The following is a 14,114-nucleotide window of genomic DNA, read 5'->3' as shown; positions in this document are numbered from 1 at the left end:
TGACCAAGCATGTAGGTGAGGGTAGGGCAGTTGATGTGGTGTACATGGACTTCAGGAAAGCCTTTGGTAAGGTTCCACATGGTAGGCTGATGGAGAAAATGCAGAGGCATGGAATTGAGGGTGATTTAGCAGTTTGGTTTAGAAACTGGCTTTCTGGAAGAAGGTAGCGAGTGGTGGTTGATGGAAGATATTCAGTCTGGAGTTCAGTTACTAGTGGTGTGCTGCAAGGATCTATTTTGGGACCATTGCTGTTTGTCATTTTTATAAATGACTTAGACGCAGGCATAGGTGGATGGATTAGTAAATTTGCAGACGACACCGTGCCGTGGGGCAGCACAGTGACTCAGTGGTTAGCACTGCTACCTCACAGCGCCAGGGACCCTGGTTCAATTCCCGCCTCGGGCAACTGTCTGTGTGGAGTTTGCACATTCTCCCCGTGCCTGCATGGGTTTCCTCCAGGTGCTCCGGTTTCTTCCCACATTCCAAAGATGTTCAGGTTAGATGAATTGGTCATTGCTCGTAGTACTAGGTGCATTAGTCAGGGGTAAGCGTAGGGGAATGGGACTGGGTGGGTTACTCTTTGGAGGATCGGTGTGGACTTGTTGGGCCGAAGGGCCTGTTTCCACACTATAGGGAATCTAATCTAATCTAATCTAAAGTCGGTGGAGTAGTGGACAGTTTGGAAGAATGTTACAGGTTGCAGGGGGACTTGGATAAACTGCAGAATTGGGCTGAGAGGTGGCAATGCAGCTAAATGTGAGGTGATGCACTTTGGGAAGAATAACAGGAAGGCAGAGTACTGGATCAATGGAAAGATTCTTGATAGTGTGAATGTGCAGAGGGATCTTGGAGTCCATGTGCATAGATCCCTGAGAGTGCTGTGAAGAAGGCATACAGTGTGTTAGGTTTCACTGGTAGACAGATTGAGTTCCGGAACCACAATATCTTGCTGCAACTAAACAAAATGCTGGTGCGGCCACACTTGGAGTATTGTGTACAGTTCTGGTTGCCCCATTACAGGAAGGATGTGGAAGGCAGCTAAGGGGGGATTTGATAGAGACATACAAGATGATCAGAGGATTAGATAGGGTAGACAGTGAAAGTCTTTTTCCTAGGATGAAGAAGTCGGCTTGTACGAGAGGGCATAAATACAAATTCAGGGGTGATTTCAGACAGATGTCAGAGGAAAGTTCTTTACGCAGAGAGTGGTAAGGGCGTAGAATGCCCTACCTGCTAATGTAGTCAACTCAGCCACATTAGGGAGATTTAAACAATCCTTAGATAAGCACATTGATGATTTTGGGATAGTGTAGGGGGACAAGCTGAGAATAGTTCACAGGTCGGCGCAACATCAAGGGTCTTACCACAATTTTACCCTGTGCCATCAAGTTGTTAGTGTGGATTTGTTTGTCACCTATTCAAATACAGTAGTCTGTTCCTTTGCAATTATCTACATCCTAGCTACTGGCATTCATTCACTGGTCCCTTTCTGTGGTAACCACAAACTGTTACAGCCCTTGAACTCCAGCTATGATTTGTTTTAGAGAAGCTCAATAGAGAATTGAATATTCTGTCATAAATCCTAAAATTCAATGGTTTTTTTTGTCCCTGTGGAACTCCAAGTGGGAGAGAAGTTGAGTGAAGTAGATATCTCTCTTTAACCATAATATGATATTGAAATATTAAAAAATCTCATGTCCAACAAAACTGAGCCTATGCTTCCACAATTCAAACATTTTTCATAAAAGAAATAAAGTATGCTCAAAACTTACAGATGACAGCATTTATTAGACCACAGAACCTGCTGTGTTCATAGTGTGCCCCTTTGTAATGTAAACTTTGAGGTTCTTGTTGATTATATTTTATTAAGCTAAGCTACCTGTTGGACTGCTCATAACCAAAATCACTTGTTTGCCATTATCAAATAAAGTGGAAGGAATGAAATCTCTAAAACATTGGTTCACAAAAGAAATTAAAGTCCTGTAATCCTGGAACTGGAACCAATTACAGTCCATATGCCAATCAGTCAATGCACTTTTCTAAGGTGGCATAAAATATTACTCCCCTTGACACTCATATTCTTATGAATATCCTGATGATTCTAAGAAAAAAAGCTTCAACCAAACGTCTCTTTTCAGCAATACATGAGAAAGAAATGAATAAGAATGCTGTGGTTGATCTGAATCTGATGCAGCAATAATTTTAGTAAGCATTGCACACTCCAGACAAATTGTAATTTTCTGTTTCATGTTTCAGTTCATCTCGGTGAGGCAGGCTGAACCTGATTTTTATAATTCATAAAAGCTGATAGTGAATAAACCAATCCTAAAAAATCTAAACCATGATGGAATTGGAGGTCACCTCAGCATAAATCATTTTTAAAATCACACACGAAATCAGTTCTTCAGATCTTTAAGATTTTCAAGATCTAAATCTGGAAAAAAAAATCAGTGGTTAAGTAGCTGTGAGCCAGAGTGCATCCTCTCTCTGAGTTGATCAGTGACTGTTGCTTCCCTGCAGATGATTTACTGGGTGGTGACAGAGATCTCTGCTTGTTTTTTTCTCTCTTGAGGATTACATTTCAACTTGAACATTGAAAAGCTGTAACATTTAGTAGCATTTGTAGTTACCTCAGAAGCAAGCCACATCTTTTGACTTTCCATAACATCTCCAGAGATATTTTTGTCTGCTTGTATAAATACTGTGAAAAGCTTTTGATCGTTTCTGGTTATCAGATTCTGAAAGTTAATTCTCCAAGTCAGTTAGAACTGGTTGTACATTCTATTAGTAAAGTATGTGCAGCAGATGCCAGCACCTTCTCTGTATTTGACCAATTTCAAATATGTTTACAAATAAAAGCAATGAGAAACGAAATTGGCTAAATCTTCACATTTTCTTTGTTTAAGCCACTATTTGCACAACTGTATGATAAACAGTGTGTTAAACATGCCTTTGATTTTATTGGTCCTGAATAATGTCAGCATTTCACTTGCTTGTGGTTAGTTACGGTGAGCTCTCCTTTCTGTGCTTTCTCAGATAAAGGTCTCAGCTATCACCAGATACACTGTAGAATGCAGATTAGCAACTTCAGAATTTACTGCAGAGCAATGGATCGACAAACCCCAGAGACACTCGGGTTACCTTTCACATCCTTCAGCACTAACAAGGCAAATTAGCAACCAGTCCTCTGGTACATGTGAGTCAGACGTGTGGAGATCTACGAATGGTGTAGGGATGTCAGCAGTGAATATTATTAACAACAAAAACAGATATTGCTGGAAAAGCTCAACAGATCTGGCGGCATCTGTGGAGAGAAATCAGAATTAATGTTTTGGGTTGTGTGACCTTCCTCAGAACAGATTTCTGTCCACAGATGCTGCTAGACCTGCTGAGTTTTTCCAGCAATTTCTGTTTTAGTTTTCATTTATGGAATCCACATTTCTTTTGGTGAATATTATTAACTTGATTTTATCATTGATTTAAAAAACCACAATAAATATATTTTATCAATGATTTGTTGATCCAGTAGCAGAATGGTCTTTCTCTGCTGTAATGATCTGTGATCTGGTAACCCCTACTGGAAAGACTCATCGACAGTGTTATAAAGCAGCACTTGTAAAGCAGTAACCTGCTCACTGATACTCAATTTGGATTCTGCCAGGGCCACTCAGCTCCTGACTTCATTACAGGGATGAGGTGATGGTCTGTTGGTATTACCACTGGACTATTAATCCAGTGAGCTTGATAGTATGCTGTAGACCTGAGTTCAAACCCCATGCCATGGCAAATTCCCCCCTCTAGAGAAGGAAATTGCTGTCCATACCAAGTCTGACCTACAAGTAACTCCACATCCACAGCTATGTGGCTGACTCTCAACTGCCCTCTGAAATGGTCCAGCAAGCTATTCACTTGTTATGATTGCTAGAAAGTTTCAAAGAAGAAATGAAACTGGATGGGACCCCTGACATTGATTGAGGCAACGCCAACATGTTGACTCTGCAAAACCCTCCTTGTTAACAACTGGGAGCTAGTGCCAAAATTGGGGGAGCTCTCTCACAGACTAGTCAAGCAACAACCTGACATACCCATACTAACGGAATCATACTTTACACACAATACCCCAGACAGTACCATCAGCATCCCTGGAAGGACAGATCCAGCAGAAGTGGTGGCACTGTGGTACATAGTCAGGAGCGAGTCTTCAGCATTGATTCTGGACACCAAGAAGTCTCATGGCACCAGGTCAAACATGAAGAAGGAAACCCCTTGTTGATTATCACAAACTAGACCCCACCCCTTTCCCAGATTATGAATCAGTGCTCCTCCATGTTGAAGAAGTGCTGAAGCATTGAGACTGGCAAGAATAGGACTCTGGGTGGGGAAATTCCAATTTATCAGCAAAAGTGGCTTGGCAACACTGATCAAGCTGGTTAAGTCTGGGTCAGAAGCAGGTGGCGAGGAAACCAACAAAGGAAAACATACTTGACCTCATCCTTACTAATCTGCCAGCTGCAGATGCATCTGTCCCTGACAGGATCAGTAAGAGTATTCCTTGTGGAGATGAAGTCCCATCTTCACACTGAGAATACCCTCCATTGTGTTGTGCACCACTGTCACTGTGCTACATGGAACGGATCGAGCAAATCAAGACTGGGTATCCATGAAGCACTGTAGCAGAAAAATTAAAGCTTGGCACAACCTGTAGCCTCATGCCCCAGCATCTCTCCCATTCTACAATTACAATCAAGCCAGGGCATCAACCCTTGTTCAATGGAGAGTGCAGGAGGGCATGTCAGATGCAGCACCAAGCACACCTGAACATGAGGTGTCAACTTGGTGAAGCTACAAACCAGAACTGCTCCAATCAGCATGAACAGCAAGTGGTAGACAGAACTAAACAATTCCACAACAAACAGATCAGACTTAAGCTTCACAGTCCCGCCAAATCCAGTCGTGAATGGCAGTGGGCAATTAAGTAACTCGCTGGAAGAGAAAGCTACACAAATATCCTTATCCTCAATAATGGGGGAGCTTGACGCTGTCCAGGACAAAGCAACTTGCTTTATCGACACCCCATTCAACACCTTCAACAATCACTCTGTTCACTGTTGATGGATGCTGGCAACTGTGTGTGTATGATTTACAAATTGAATGATTAAAAAAAGAATCAACAGTACCTTTCAAACCTGCAGCCTGTATCATCAATGAATGTACAGAGACATCACCTCTTGCAAATTCCCTTACTGAGAGCGATGTTGGCTTTACTTCACTGTTGCTGGTTCAAAATCCTGGAACTCTTTCCCTCATAGTACAGTATGTCTCTCCATATCCCCAGGACTGCAGCAGTCAAGAAGGCAGTTCATTACTACCTTCTCTCAGGCAATTATGAATGGATAGCAAATGCTGATGATTCAGCAAGGCCCAAATCCCATTAATGAATTACAAAAAAGTAACATGGATAATACAGACCATATCTGCTCAGGAGAATCTTGTCTATGAGAATGGTGGTGGGTTCCAAGCATTAGTTTCACCAGTTTGTGCCTTTTTTGGAGAAGTGACTTGATATCATTCACTGTTTCTACATTAATCTGCACAACATTATCAAACTGAGAAACAAAATAACTCATTAGGCTTCATGGGTTTTCCATGTGTTTATTCTTCTCCATTCAGTTGTTCATTTATTGAACGTTCTAGTGTTTCCGAGCTTTATTTCTTATTGATCATCTTTCAGCCAACAACGATATCTGCATAAATACCACAGAGTGTTTCTCCTTAGAGTCATTCTTCAATTTTTTTTTCCAAATTCAAGACAGTTAATATTGAGTGAGGATGTTGTGTATGTCATCTCCTATGGCACTAAATTCCTGGCTGCACTCCAAATGTTCACCTTCTGTGCCCTTCAACTCACTCAAAACTGCTACATCTATCTAACTTTATATTTCTTACTCTTGCTCATCACCCCATGTCTTTGTTGACCTCCACTGGTTCACAGTTCACCAACATAGTTAGAGGAATGGACAGGAGGTTCTGTGGTTGCGAATGGGACTCCCGGAAGGTGTGTTGCATCCCAGGTGCCGTGGTCCAGGATGTCTCTGATTGAGTCTACAAGACTCTAAAGGGGGAAGGTGAGTAGCTAGAAATTGTGGTGCACATTAGCACCAATGACATCGCTAAAAAAAGGGATGATTAGGAGCTAAAAAGCAGGACGAGCAGAGTAGCAATCTCAGGATTACTACTGATGCCACATGCTAGTGAGATGAGAAACAGGGAGTGAGTGCAACTAAACTCATGGCTACAGGGCTGGTGCAGGAGGGAGAGTTTCAAATACGTAGATCATTGGGTACTTTCTGGGGAAGGTGGGACCAGTGCATGAAAGACGTGTTGCACTTAAACTGGAGGGGCAGGAGATTTGCTAGAGCACTTCGGGAGGGTTTAAACTAGTTTGGCAGGGGGATGGGGACCAGAGTTACAGATCAGAGGAGAGGGTGGCTTTTAAACGGGCAGAAATAGAATGCAGAGAGTCTGTCAGGAAGGATACACAGTTGATAGGGCAAAGGGATGGGTTAAAGTGTGACTGTTTCAATGCAAGGAGTGTCAAGAGTAAGAGCAATTAACTTACAGCATGTTTCAGTGCTTGGAACTACAAAGTTTTGGCCACATGGAGACATGGATTTCACAGGGGCAGGAATGGCTGCTGGATGTTCCAGGGTTTAGATCTTTTAAAAAGAACAGAGAGGGGGGGTAAAAGAGAAAAGTGTATAGCATTGTTAATTAGAGAGTGCATCACAGCTGCAGAAAAGGAGGTTGTTGAGGAGGTCTTGTCTACTGAGTCAATATGGGTGGAAGTCAGGAACAGAAAAGGAGCAGTTACCTTATTGCGTGTTTTCTATAGACCCCCCAATAGCAACAGAGAGATGGAAGAACAGATTGGACAGCAGATCTTAGGAAGGTGCATAGGTAACAGAGTTGTTGTTAGGGTGACTTTAACTTCCCCAATATTGATTGGAACCTCCTTAGTGCAGATGGTCTGGATGGAGCCAATTTTGTCAGGTGTGCCCAGGAAGGATTCCTGACTCAATAAATAGATATGCCGACTAGGGGGAGGCCATATTGGATTTGGAGCTAGGCAATAAACCAGGCCATGTGCTAGATCCCTCAGTGGGAGAGCATTTCGGTGACAGTGATCACAACAGCTTCACCTTTACCATAATCATGGAGAGGGATAGGAAAAGATAGTATGGGAAGGTATTTAAATGGGGGAGGGGAAATTGTACTGCTATTAGACAGGAGCTATGGTGTATAAATTGGGAACAGTTGTTCTACGGGAAATGCACAACAGGTTATGTGGATACTGTTTAAGGAGCACTTGTTGCGAGTGTTGGATAATTTTGTCCCGCATTGAGACAGGCAAGGTATGGTAAATTGAAGGACTCTTGGATGACAAGAGAAGAGAAACTTCTCATCAAAAGGAAGAAGGAAGCTTACTTAAGGTTGAGGAAGGTTGAAGTTTTAGAGGAATACAAGGTGGCTAGAAAATAACTCAAAAATAGACTGAAGAGAGCTAGGAGGGGACACGAATAAGCCTTGGCAGGAAGGATTAGGGAAAATCCGATCACGACTTAGTATGAGGAATAAGAGAATGATCAGAGAGAGGGTAGGGTCTATCAGGGATAGTGGAGGGAACTTGTGTCTGGAGTCGAAAGAGGTAGGGGAGGCCCTAAATAAGTTTTATGCTTTGCTGGAAAGAGGGACCTTGCTGTTAGTGAGAACACCATGGACCAGATTAATATGCTTGAACAGATTGATACTAAGAAGGTGGGTGTGCTGGAAATTGTGGGGGAAGCATCAAGATAGATAAGTGTATATGGTACGTGATAAGGTTCCCCATGGTTGGCTCGTGCAGAAAGTTAGGAGGTATGGGATACAGGGAAGTCTGGCTGTCTGGATACAGAATTGGCTGGCCGAAAGAAGACAGCGAGTGGTAGTGGATGGGAAGTATTCCGCCGGGAGGTTGGTGATCAGTGGTGTCCCGCAAGGATCTGTTCTTGGGCCTCTGCTCTTTGTAGTTTCTATAAATGACTTGGATGAAGAAGTGGAAGGATGGGTTAGTAAGTTTGCCGATGACACAAATTGGTGTTGTAGATAGTGTCGAGGGCTGTTGCAGGCTACAAAGAAGATATTGGCAGAATGCAGAGCTGGGCTGAGAAGTGGCAGATGGAGTTTAATCTGGATAATGGTGAAGCAATTCACTTTGCAAGGTCGAATTTGAATGCTGAATACAGGGTTAAAGACAGGACCCTTGGCAGTGTGGAGGAACAGCGGGATCTTGGGGTCCACATCCATAGATCCCTCAAAGTTGCCACCAAGTTGATAGGGTTGTAAAGAAGGCATATGGTGTTTTGGCTTTCATTAACAGGGGGATTGAGTTCAAGAGCCGCGAGGTTTTGCTGCAGTTGTATAAAACCCTGGTTAGACCACACTTGGAGTATTGTGTCCAGTTCTGGTCGCCTTGTTATGGGAAGGATGTGGATGCTTTAGAGAGGATGCTGCCTGGATTGGAGGGCTTGTCTAATGAAGAGAGGTTGAGTGAGCTGGGCTTTTCACACTGGAGAGAAGAAGGAAGAGAGGTGACTTTTAAGAGGTGTACAAGGTAATAAGTGGCATAGACAGAGTAGATAGCCAGAGACTTTTCCCCAGGGCAGAAATGTCAGGAGGGGTCATAATTTTAAGGTGGTTGGAGGAAGGTAAAGGGGAGATGTCAGAGGTAGGGAGTGGTGGATGTGTGAAATGCACTTCCAGCAGTGGTAGTACAGTCAGATATACTAAAGACATTTAAGCAACTGCTGGACAAGTGCATGGATGACAGTAAAATAAGGTGTGTGTAGGTTAGGTTGATCTTAGATGCTTGGCACAACATTGTGGGCCACAGGGCCTGTACTGTGCTCTGTTGTTCTATGTTCTATTTCAAATTTTAAACTTCTCATTTTTGGAGTTCAACCTCTCTTTGACTTCAAACCTCTATATCTCTATAACATCCTCCTGCTTACTCTTTTTGCTATTTCGGGCCAAATTCCTGTAATTGTTCACTCATTTGCAATAATTGAAACACATTTGAATTACAGTCATCAAATTGAATAAGGCAGGAGAATGTGGCTTGAGGGAATAGGGCTAAAAATGTAGGCAAAATAAATAAAAATCTATGATGCCTATAATTTTAATCATGGAATTTAACTCGTATTGTCAATACATTCTCAAGTTGTCCAGCTTGAAAATGGGAAATTCCACAGCCACATAACAGAGAGAATTGAGTTTGAGAAGAGGAAAATATTATATAGAAAGAAAACAGAATGATTGATAAGTTAGTGAAAGGGAGGTTGAGGGTAATAATACAGCTTGATGAAATTGCTTAGTTATTTCCTGTGGCACTGGTGTCAAAGGTTGCTTGTTTTTTGGAGAGTTCTATGTTTTTCCTATGAGTTAATACCTGAGGTATACAACTCGTGACTGCAAAATCAGCCAGAATTAAACATCAGAACATGTATGGCCACAATGGATTTCATTTAATTTTGTCAGAATAATCTATTGTACATATGAAAAAAAAGTGCAATTTGTCTTGCAAGACATTGCTGATAGAATTATTTGAAAAAGACTACTACTTAACATTATTTGAAATAAAATCGGACAATGTACCACCTTTAGGTATGAGAAATTCTCCCTACCTTTGTGCATTTTTATGTATCGAAACAAAGATATTAGTTCATGCGTTACTTGGTAAAATTGCCTACTAAAGGATGTTGTTAAAATAAATACAAAGCATAGTGTAGAAGCTGCAGTCATTAGTGAACAGCAACAGGCTTTATTGAATGTAACTATATACAGAGGATCTTAAGAGAAGACATCGAACTTGGAGTCCTGCAGACTTGTGCTATAGTTCCACATGATTCTACCTCAGTATGACACAGCTCCTCTCACACATGGCTGGCAAACTATACTTTGGAAGAAAGCTATAATTCCTTTTATTCTACAGAGCATGCCACAACTTCAGATCTTGAAGAAAGCAAAGAGATCAGCAGGAGGCTATCCTGTAATGCTTTGCTGTCTGGCTGAAGTCCAAATGTTAACTGGCATCTCGAAACAGCAAATTGTTTGCAATGATATGATCATTAGAATAATTTAAAATAGCTGTGGTGTTTATAATGTCTGAAATAGCAGGTCATTCTGCCTGACGCTATGGTACAGCCTGTGTACACATGCATGCATGCAGGTGAATTGGTATGTGGCAGATCTGCAAGCCAAAGCCCCATCACCAGGAACCTACACTTACTCTCAGCCTCTAGAGTAACAAGGAACATTTTGTTTCGCTGCTATACCTACATTCTCACTTTCAGTTTATTGTTAGCAGAGTTGAGGCATCATTCTGTATAATTTGTGTTACTGTTTTACAAAAGGGAGGGACACACTGCTCAGTTAGCTTTCATTAATGAAAAATAAGTTTGGTTTGGTGATAGCAGCATAGAATAATAATAGCTATATTCAGTTCGGAACAATGTTGTACCATTATCAAAGGTGTACCATTATCACTGACATGCCTCAGTGATACAATTCTCCAGAGATTAACTATAATCATACATGTTTCATCAAGTCTGGTGCACCACAATTTGCTAAACCGGAACTAGCATTCTGATGGCTGCACATTTTAATGTGAAACGCATTCAGTGACACTGAACAGTTGCTGGACTATCTAACCTACAACCCCAGTGTTGTAGGCCTCTAATTATTTTATTTATATATTCATTTTTGGAGTTTGGACTTCACTGACCAGACTATTATTTATTGCCCACAGACAGTTGAAAGGCAACCACATTGCTGTAGGTGCAGAATCACATCTCGTCAGACTGGGTAAGGCTGACTGATTTCCTTCCATAAAGGGCGTTAGTGAACCAGAAGGGTTTTTACAAGAAGCGACAATGGTTTCATGGTCATCATTAGAGTCTCAATCCCAGATTTCTATTAAATTTCGATTCGAATCTCTGCCATGGCAGGTTAAGAACCTAGATTCCCTGAACATTATCCCTGTCTGTGACTGAATAGTCTAGTGATAATACCACTAGGCTATCGCCTCCTCTCTGGTATATCAGCATCTTTGCACATGGGAAGATAATGGGAACATTATCATAATGTTGTAGAATTTTGTCACTCAGTAGTCCTGACGAAAGTTCTTTGAAAAAAAGTGAAGAATAACCAAATGGCTTCACAAGCAGGAAATGTTTTAAAAACACTTTCAAATGTACGATTAAAATCCATGAATTTAGGTTCCCCTATTGCTCTTGCAAAATGGTAGTTGTATGGGAAATCCTCTTTTGTGTCTTCATGCAGCCACGTATCAGAAGGAAAAATAAATTTCGCACGACTAATCTTAATAACGCTGAAAGTCGAGCAGAATAATGCTTTCAAACTTTATACCTTTCAATCCCAGGACTGCCTGTCATTTCAACTCAGGTATTCCTAAGGTAAACAATTTGACCAACTTCAGAAAGTTTGATTGATTATAATGGAAGTTCTTCATGGTCTGCAGATGTCTCTAGGCAGGACACTGATGACCTCCGTTAAGATTTCCCAGTTGATAGCACAGCTGCTTGTGAAGAAATGAGTTAATCACCGTGGATGTCAAGTGGGGAACTTAATACATAAAGAAATTAAAGTACAAAAGATAGGTAATAAGAATCATCATTTTTAAACCTATGACTTGGGCATTCTATCAGATTAATTTCCAGTTTTTAGCCATCTGATAATTGGTCACAAAATGAGGAAATCAGATTAGATTCCCTACAGTGTGGAAACAGGCCCTTTGGCCCAACCAGTCCACACCGACCATCCAAAGAATAACCCACCCAGACCCATTTCCCTCTGACTAATGCACCTAACACTATGGGCAATTTAGCATAGCCAATTCACCTGGCCGGTGGGAGGAAACCAGAGCAAGCCCACACAGACACAGGGAGAATATGCAGACTCCACACAGACAGTCACCCGAGGCTAGAATGGAACCTGGGACCCTGATGCTATGAGGCAGTAGTGCTAACCACTGAGCCACCGTGCTGCCCCACTAATCAATTCAAACTAAAACATTAAAAAAATGTTCTCGATGTTTGAAAGTTAGTGTTTTGTTTTGCTGAGCGGCATTATTATTATTTATTAGTTTGTTGTTAGTTATTATTTATTTAGTTAAGTAGTTAATTGAGTTTATTATATTTTTATGTATATTTATGCATTTGTACATGAGGGCGGTTTGGGTTTTTAAATTTTTATTTGTATTGTTTTGCATTTGTAATATTAAAAGACATATTTTTCAATACAATATATTTTAAAAAATATAAATGCTGGCAGAATTCTGCTTGTTAAATCTGCAGAGAGATAAAACGAGTTAATGTTTTGGATCAAATATAACTTTTCTTCTTTTCAATCTGCTTAATTCTTTTTTTCTGTACATGATGAGAGACCTGCTGAAGATTTCCACTTCTCTCTGTTTTTATTTCACATTTTTAACATGAGTAATATATTGTTTTCATGTCTTAATTAATCTGTTGATCCTCTGTCACTCAGTGTTCCATTTGTGTGGCAGGACTAATGATTAAAATATATTAATTCCCAGCTTGTTTAAAAGAAATGATTGCAAATGTGCAAGATGTTCCAATTGTCTCTGCAACACCATAATGTAGTATTATTCCCATTGGCTTTCTCCTGCTAGAACTGAAGGAAAGAAGATGATATATTTATAAAGAGACATCCCAAAACTCTACACAGCTGATTGAACTACAATAATATTGGAATTACAGCAGCCAAAATGGGCACAGCATAATGTAACAAAGAGCAATGTGATAATGACTAGATAATCTCTTTCAGTGATCATGGCGTGGAATTTGAGGAATAAACAAGAAGTAATCACAGAGGAGAACTCCACTTTCCTTTAAAATATGTTTTTATTGAAAAATAGATGTTTTAATATTACAACAAATACAAAACAGTACAATTCAAAGCAATACAAAGAAAGAACACCAAAAAAACGTTAAAACCCAAACCGCCCTCATGTACAAATGTATAAATATTGTATTTAAAAAAAACCAACTACTTAACTAAATAAATAATCGTCAACAAACTAATAAATAATAATAATACAGCTCAGCAAAACAAAACACTAACTCTCAAATATCAGGAGCATTAATTTTCACCTGTTCATGTGTTCACAGTTCCCCCTCTTTGGATATTGGACTTGTAAATCACAATCATTATAGCTATATAAAAGCCCTTATTCGTGTGGCAGACAAATTAGTGTCCAGGTATTCCAAAGGACCACCATGTCTAATAGAAATTCTTAGTTTTGTGGTGTACCATACTTGTGAGAAAATTCAAGGGGATATGCTCCATAACAATCTTCCTCCAAACCGACAGGCCCGGAGGATTTTCGGACATCCATCTTAACAAGATATTCTTTCTTACACAGAAAGTGAGGAGGTTGAAAAGTTTGTTTTTATGCGCATCTACAGGGAATAAACTGGGCAGGCCAAGAAGAAGAGAGATCGGGTCCTTCTTCACCCTTTTACCCAAAATCCCCTCTATTGCACCCACCACAGCGCATTAGTATGTTTGAAGACTATCAAAGGACCAAAAACAATGGGTACGAGGGCCCGTACCAACTTTACACTTGGGACATGTTGAAGACAACCCTGTTTTACATTTTGACAAATGATCTGGAGCCATGTGGACCCTGTGGAGAATCATCAACTGTAAAGCATGTGTCCTATTGCAATTTGATATCTTTCTTGTGTTTTCCCAAATATCTTCCCATGCCTCTCAGGAGACCCCAACACCTAGCTCTTTCTCCTACACCCTGCAATATCAATCGAACTCATCTGAGGGGGTACCCCCCCGCCCCCCCCCCCCCGCCCCCCCGCCCCTCCCCCCCCCAATTGATGATATAAAGTGCTGACAGAAAGTGTACTCTTAGCACTGAGCACCGTCCACTCTATGTCGGACAATTCCACCTTTTAAGTGGAGTGCTGTGGGATAAGGTAGAAAGTACATTGTGTTTTATCTCTGTGGTTTTGGTTAATCAA

At 40.9% G+C, this 14,114-nt stretch overlaps 1 protein-coding gene across 11 annotated transcripts in view; it reads left to right on the top strand.

The window, feature by feature from the left end:
- Window positions 1-14,114, top strand: part of tenm4 (teneurin transmembrane protein 4) — a 658,797-nt gene that overhangs the window by 140,822 nt on the left and 503,861 nt on the right. Inside the window, exon 2 of one of the 11 annotated variants that reach the window (XM_072577672.1) lies at window positions 10,844-10,899. The exons of the other annotated variants lie outside the window; for them this stretch is intronic. The gene's annotated coding sequence lies outside the window, so the exon portion shown is untranslated. The remainder of the gene's footprint in view (window positions 1-10,843; window positions 10,900-14,114) is intronic. 11 annotated transcript variants of the gene reach the window in all.

The sequence above is a fragment of the Chiloscyllium punctatum genome, chromosome 9 (genome assembly GCF_047496795.1).
Source record: "Chiloscyllium punctatum isolate Juve2018m chromosome 9, sChiPun1.3, whole genome shotgun sequence".
Classification (NCBI taxonomy): domain Eukaryota; kingdom Metazoa; phylum Chordata; class Chondrichthyes; order Orectolobiformes; family Hemiscylliidae; genus Chiloscyllium; species Chiloscyllium punctatum.
This window is presented reverse-complemented; position numbering and strand designations above follow the sequence as displayed.